Source organism: Cherax quadricarinatus, chromosome 15, assembly GCF_038502225.1.
Source record: "Cherax quadricarinatus isolate ZL_2023a chromosome 15, ASM3850222v1, whole genome shotgun sequence".
Lineage (NCBI taxonomy): Eukaryota > Metazoa > Arthropoda > Malacostraca > Decapoda > Parastacidae > Cherax > Cherax quadricarinatus.
Window position 1 is genome coordinate 28,912,944 of NC_091306.1, and position 8,035 is coordinate 28,920,978.

Here is an 8,035-nt window from a genome sequence, read left to right on the forward strand (position 1 = left end):
CCTTCTTGAACTGAGGACTCAAAACAGGAGGACTACTACGAATCTTCTTGTTTTCCTCGGTCAGTCGCCGAATCTCCATCTTCGCCATCCTCAATTCTTCCTTAAGCTGTTGGTAAAGTTGCTCGATGGAGGGCATCTTGCTTCAATTCGTAGAAAGCGCGCAAACAGGTCTTCACAGAGCTAAGTACATGTCACCACTGCACAAAAGCCAACTCAATCAGGAGCTACTGCGCAGCACGTCCGCACGGCCCAATAGCGGAAGGACAAACTATTGGAGCGGTGGTCACAGTAATTTCAACAGGAGCAATATATGCCTTTTGTACAGGCCAATTAGCTTTATTTACCAACCAGCTCCGTCCTTTAAACCATGATACAGCATTTACAAATTTAGCATAAGATAAACTTCAGGACAAGAAATCAGCTGGATTCTCCTCACCAGGTATATGATTAAATGTTAACATATGCTGACCCAAACTATTATACTTCTCTTGCATCCGATTAATTTCAGCGACTCTGTTTTGTACGTACACAATTTTACTGCTTCCATTACGAATCCATTGTAAGAATACCTCATTATCAGACCAAATTACAGTGTCGCTAATATTTATCTCCTGCAACTTATTTCTTATATAATTAGCTAAGTTGACACCTACATAAATGGCTGTTAATTCCAACTGAGGCAAGGTACGTGATTTAATTGGAGATACTTTAGCCTTAGACATAACAAGAGAAATAACACTATTTCATTGAAGGTAAGCAACTGCGCCATATGCCAATTTTGAAGCATCACAAAAAATGTGGAGTACATTTTTCCCATTTGGATTGGCCACCTGGCGTGGGAACTCCAACATTGAAATTTTTTCATAATCACCAATTAATTCATCCCATCTGTTAATGAATTCCTCGGGTAGAATTTCATCCCAAGCACATTTAAGTTTCCATGCTTCCTGAATTAATAATTTCCCTCTTATAGTAAGGGGTGACACTAAACCTAGTGGATCAAAACATTTGGAAACTTCAGCAAGCAAAACTCTCTTAGTTAATTTACTGGGCATACTGTAATTATCAGGTTTTAACATTAACAAATCTCTCTCAGTATCCCAATTTAAACCCAATACATTACTACATTTTGGCACTTCATCTCCAGGGAAATCTTTACTTATTTTGTCCTTTAATTTGGATGAATTACTATTCCATTCCCTCAGAGGCATATTTGCACTTTGCATTATTTTATTAGCCTCTCCATAAGTCATTAACAGTTCCTCTTCAGTTGACGTCACACCCAGGAAATTGTCCACATAAAATTGTTTGCTCATTACTTTACTCAATAGACTTCCCCTACGTTTAAGGTGTGCATTTATCGTCGCTTGAAGTAGGAACGGACTGGATGAGGCACCAAATAATACGCTCCTAAAGCGAAAGGTTTTCAGAGGGCTAAGTAGGTCAATAGGATTCTCAGGCCATAAGAAGTGGGTACAATCCCGGTCAGCCTCTTGTAAACCCACTCTTAGGAAAGCTTTACTTATGTCAGCCGTAAAGGCATAATTTTTCATCCAGAAATTTAATAAGATATATCCTAATTTTTCCATCAACGACGGACCTGTCATTAAACAGTCATTTACACTAGGTACATTTTTGTTACTCCTGGCACTACAATTAAACACAATCCTCAAAGGAGTGGTCTTAGAATCCTTCTTCACTCCGTGATGTGGCAAATAGTGACCATAAATTTTGGCTTGCTCAGGAGGTACCTCTTCTATAAATTTATTAATTAACTGCTCAGCAATTATATCATTATAGGCAGTTAACACTTCTGGTATCTTACTCAGTTCGCGGAGCTGAGCCTTTAATTGTCCATATGCCATTCTGTAATTAGTGGGCAATTCTGGATGGTCCAGTCTCCACGGAAGTCGTACCCAGTATTGTCCAGATTCAAATTTTACATCTCTCAGGTATTGCTCCTGAGTAAAAGAATCGTCTGGACTTTCTTCATTTACATTTATTCCAATGCTGTCTAATTCCCACAATTTATGCAATGGCTCAACACCATCCTCTATGGAAGAATTATACTGGGGTACGATTTCATGAGTAAGACACACAGTTATGGTATTTGTAGTTTCCTCTAGTCATGAATTATTATTACGAGGAATCCTACCATACATTACATGGCCTCCTGCAGTCTTCAAAAGGGTGACACCACATTTCTTTACCATACCCTTTACAAAGGAGGCATAATAGTCACTACCTATCAATATATTTATTGGGCCTACAGAATCATCACTTACACCAGAAGGTGCTAAATTTACATTATGTGAAAGTCTTTCTGTAGCTTTACTAAGTCCTACTGTAGATATTTTCTCTGGAAGTCTATCTACAATTACTGCATTAACACGTTTTTTCTCATTGCCCAACCTGACAGTTACATAAACAGTGTCATACAATTGAGCTCTTTTATCTGAGAGAAAACCAGATAATTTTAAAGTTGTGGGATCCCCCATCTGTACTTTCATACCATCAAGACATTTACGTTTTATGAAAGTACGCTGGGATCCCTGGTCTAATAATGCAGTTACATTTTTTGATTTATGCCTTTTATCATCAATTTTTACCTGTAACACAGGTAAGGCTACTTCAGCAAAACCATCATTATTAACATTAGCAGCAATTTTTACATTAGCTACTGTTGTGTCAGGATTGTCAACATTATCATTATCAACATTATCATATAGACCTTTACACATGACTATATGGTGTCTTCCTTTGTGACATTGATAACAGAAGTTTAATTTGGCATAACAATCCTTTACATTGTGATTACCTAAACATCTGATACATCTGTCAAGTTCCTCCAATCTTTCAACTTTATCATTCCATGAATTGTATGTTTGAGACACTTATGCAGCATATGGGAATCTTTATTCAGGAAACGTTTCGCCACACAGTGGCTTCATCAGTCTAATACAAAGAGGAAGGTTTTTCAAACCATTCATCACAATGAATTGTATGCATTGCAATTCTTAGAAAAATGAGTACCTTGCAGAAAAGACAATCTCTCTTTTCTTTGACTGGTTTCTTATTAACTGGGCTACTCTTAGGAGCGTACTTATTCTTCTTACCTTGTGGAGAATCATTATTTCTGATTCCTGCTCCTTGATATGCCCCTATGTAACTCCTTTTAAGAAATGAATTTTGATTATTAACATTGGGATAATTTTTCCCTTTGTGAAACTTGACAGATACCTCAGAGTTATCATGTGTTGCATCTTTAAAATGAGTTGGTTGGCTGGTCTGCAACTGAACAATTAATTCTTGTAGACCTAGTCTTATTTCCTCCAGACCAAAATAACCCTTGTGATATTTATTCGAGAGCCATTCAAGTGTTTTACTGCTTAATTTATTCTGTACCATGGCACTCAATAACCAGTCTGATTCCTTCAGATTATATTTATTACTTAAAGTTTTGAGAGTGCTCTCCAGTTTAACTCTAAACTGCTGTAAACCTTTGTAAGTGTGATCTGGGGATTTTAAATTAACAATGATATTCACTAGATCCAACCACTTTGTTCTATATTACCATAAGTGACCTTCAACAAGTCAACTGCTTAATTGTAAGTCATTTTCATTGGGAAAGGCTTGTATGAGTATGTGAGCATCTCCTCTTACCTGTCCTTTGAGGTAAAATAATTTAGTTACACAGGCTAGGTCACTCCTGTCATGCACAGCTGCTTTAAAAATTGACCAAAATTCCTCCCAATTTTCTCCAGGATTAAACACAGGCAAACACAATTCTGGGAGTTTTGTCAAAGACATATTTGTTGGAGCAGACTGACCAACTGCCTGGTTTACACATTTTAATTTATTCAAGGCCTGACTTTTACAAGAATCTTTTCCTCTAATAATACTGATTGTGGCATGCAAAGAGTACGTAACCTTTATTCGGAGCACGTACACACCCTCATTTACAGGCTATCTCCCCCAACCAGCGAACCAGGTTGCTAAGAGTTGATGATGGGGCCCCGTCGTTCAACTAGTGACCAGGTTCTAGCCAATAAGAAGATGGTTTTGGCAATCGCAGAGGTTATGTGGGTACCGCTCTCCTGTCTGCCCTTGTCATTCCCATTCTAGAGCTGGTTGAAGCACGGTCTGCTATCTTGTGGCTTCTATTTCTGCTTTGCTTACCGTGGAGTGCACTATACTTATCACTGTACATAGTGTACATATTGCTGTTATAAATTGGTGAAGGATAATATAAGTCTAAACTTTTTCTACTGTGTTTATTTGCTCCCATTACACCCGGGGTAACAGGCCATTTGGAATCCTGGGTTGTAATATGGGTAGCCTGTCCGAGAGCTGGAGCTGGACTTAGAGAAACGGTTGAGCTTAAGGTGAAGCTCGTAGCAGGAACATTGTGCAGCTTGCTGTCTGGCATTGCTTTACAATTTTGCGTGTCAGTTGTTACTAGCCTGTTCGGTGTGGAGAGTTTTGCAGTCAGCTTTGCTTGTATGCGTATTCTGCAATCGTACTGTGCATAGCTAAGCGTGTTCTGCAAATTAACGTGTTACGTTGGGGTATTCTGCAATCGTACTGTGCATAGCGAATAACTTATGCCACCTAGACGAGTCAGACGTCTGGTGTCGACATATACTTTGCATAACCTACCTAAATTGTCCCTACAGCGTTGTTGGCAAATTGCTCGTTCCATTGGCATTACATACAAACGCACTCTCACAGCTGCGCAACTGCGTTCACTGATTGCTGACAAACTTATAGAAGAAGAGATGGCACATCAGACTCCTCCCTCTACGGGAGCTTGGGCAAAAACTACTATGTTCTCGCAGGAGGAAGATGATACACCTACGGAGCAAAATGGTCAGTATAGTGCAGCTGGGTTGTCTCAGGGTGAATCAGCGTCGTTGGCACTTGAGCTGGCAAAAATCAATCTTGAGCAAACTAGGGAACAGAGAGCATTCGCAAGGGAAGAATTTGATAGGGAAAGAGAAAGGAGGCAGTTTTCGCATTCTGTAAATAATTTTAGTTTACAGAAAGCAGTACAGTTTGTTCCCCGCTTCAATGAGGCCGAACCAGAGCAATTTTTCGAAAGCTTCGAAAATCAGGCTCGAGCCTTGAGGTGGCCAGAACAGCATTGGGCATCGTTGGTTCATACAGCATTATCGGGTAAGGCACAGGAATTTACGTCAGTATTAAATGACGCTGAATTTTCTGATTATCAAGTAGTGAAGACCACAGTGTTGGGAGCATATACGTGTATCCCAGCCAAATACCGCAAGAGTTTCAAATTGGGCAGACGACAGCTTGGTCAATCCCTAGTCGACTTTGTGAGACAGCAAACCAAAGCTTTTACCAGCTGGTATAAAGCAAGTGGTGTCTCTACCTTTGAGGAGCTGGTGCAGCTTATTCTGATTGATAACCTGCTGGAGTCTGTGCGACCAGAGGTTCGAGTCTTTCTGCAGGATCGTGACTTAACCACTGCATTGGAGGCAGCCAGGTTGGCTGATACCTTCGAAACTAACCGCTCCTTGTCCGAGCGGTCCCGTCTCTCTTTTCAACAGCCTGGCATCAGCAGAGATCGTCAACCTTGGAGAATGAAGTGCCAGCCGGAGGGAGAACGTCTACGTCAGCCAACTAAGCCACCTGGTGAGCCACGCTTCTCAACATATGGTCCACCTGCGGAGAGGCAAACTACTCATGGTGCATCTCGACAACAGTATCCAGAGAGACATCAGCCAGAACGACACCATTTGCAACGTCAACAGGGAGTAAAGGGCAAGCCTGTCGTCTGCTTCAGGTGCAATAAAGTAGGTCACATCAGTTCCAACTGCCCCCATAAACCCCAACCTATTGGGAAAATCTCTAATATCCCTAGTAACATGTCCCCTAGAGAAGTAGAAAAAGGTATGGCCCCTTATTATTGCAAAAGTCTTATTTCCCTTCAGGAAAACTCAGAAACAACTAAGGTAAAGACCTTTAGAGATACTGGAGCATATTGCTCACTTGTAAGAGAGGGAATATTACCCCTTTCAGAGAATACTTCTTTGAATTCCTCTGTTTTATTGGAAGCATATGGAGGAGCTATATATTCTGTTCCTTTGCATAAAATTTATGTACAGTGCAAATATTACACTGGGTACTTGACTGTAGGTGTCTCAAAAGGATTCCCCATGAAAGATGCAGTGTTATTACTGGGTAATAACATTACTACTGTTAGTTCGTGTCCTGAACCTATAATGATTAATTCTTCTCCAGTGTTGGCCATAACTCGGGCAACATCCCAAGGGTTGTCTGGAGAGAATGTTGACCTATCCTTGGACGACTCCGATCTCGGAATAGCCACATTGTTTTACGAGGAAAACTGGCCAGAGCCTCGTAGATCAAGTGAACAGACCCCGATCAAGCCTTCCTATTCCCAGGTTGCAGGATTGCCAGATGTCTCTGTTTCCATGCCCGAGGGACTGTCCTTCCGGGAGGAACAACGAAAGGACCCTTCTTTAAAATTCGCTTTTGAGGCAGCCATGGGTAAATCCTCTTTGGGTCATCCGGTAAAGTATGAAGTTAAAAACGATTATTTGATCTGCACTGAGACTGGTAAGGAGATAGAGGGCCGGCAATTGTATGACAGGTTAGTGGTTCCAACGAAGTATAGACCTCAAATATTAAATATAGCTCATAATACGTCATTAGGAGGTCACTTAGGAATTACAAAAACCTTGTATAGAATCACAAAAGAATTTTATTGGCCAAAATTAAAGAAAGATGTGAAGAATCATATTAGGTGTTGCCGAGAATGTCAGCAAGTTGGAAAACCTGGACATTCCATTAAACCTGCACCTCTCCAACCTATACCTGCTGATGGAGAACCTTTTGCAGATTTAATTATAGATTGTGTAGGTCCACTACCTAGGTCAAAGTCTGGAAATCAATATTTATTTACTATTATGGATAAAGTAACCAGATATCCTGAAGCAATTCCCATGCGTAGTATTAATACTAAAGCTATTCTCAAAGCTTTAACAAAATTCATTTCTTGTTTTGGCATTCCTAAAACTATTCAAAGTGATCAAGGTAGTAACTTCACTGCCAAAGCATTTAGGGAAGTATTAACTAGGTTAGGGATAATCCACAACTTATCCACTGCCTATCATCCTCAGTCCCAAGGTGCCTTGGAAAGATTCCACCAGACATTAAAAACAATGATGAGAAGTTTTTGCATGCACTTCCCTACAGACTGGGATGAATCACTACCTTTGTTGCTGTTCTCAGTACGAGAAACAGTGCAAGAGTCTACAGGGTATAGTCCTTTTGAGCTGATCTTTGGGCACAATGTACGAGGTCCTCTTCGGGTGCTCAAAGGAGGATGGATGGGAGAAGACGTTAGTTCAACACTCTACAATCCGTCTTCAAGGTTGCAGGTGGCACGTCAGTTAGCCAAGGCTAACCTAAAGACAGCTCAAAGCAAGATGAAACAGAGGTATGACAGAAGTGCACAATTCCGCTCCTTCCATCCAGGAGACAAGGTGTTGGTGCAGGAACCTATACCTGGCCACACCTTGAAAGCTAGATTTACGGGACCTATGCAGATTGTAAGTAGATTATCTGATGTAAATTATGTGGTAGCTCCCATTGATAAGAGCTCAAAATCTAAAACTTACCACATTAATCAGTTAAAGTACTTCCATACACCAGATAAAGTCCCAGTAATGACTCTGTCCTCTACCTCTGAGGACGACTCTGACTCTTTGCACTCTATCTCTGAAATTAATATTAAACTTTCAAATTCTGTCCTCCTCAAGGATCCTAGCCCTTTAATGGAGAGATTATCTGAAACGCAAGCAACAAATTTAACTGAGCTTCTACAGTCATATCCTAATATTTTTTCGGATGTGCCGAAAAAATGTACGTTAGGTTACCATGATGTAGATGTGGGAAACTCTAAACCAATTAAACTCTCCCCCTACAGAGCTAATCCTGAAAAGCAAAGGCTACTTCAGCAGGAAGTAGAATTTTTGTTAAAGCATGG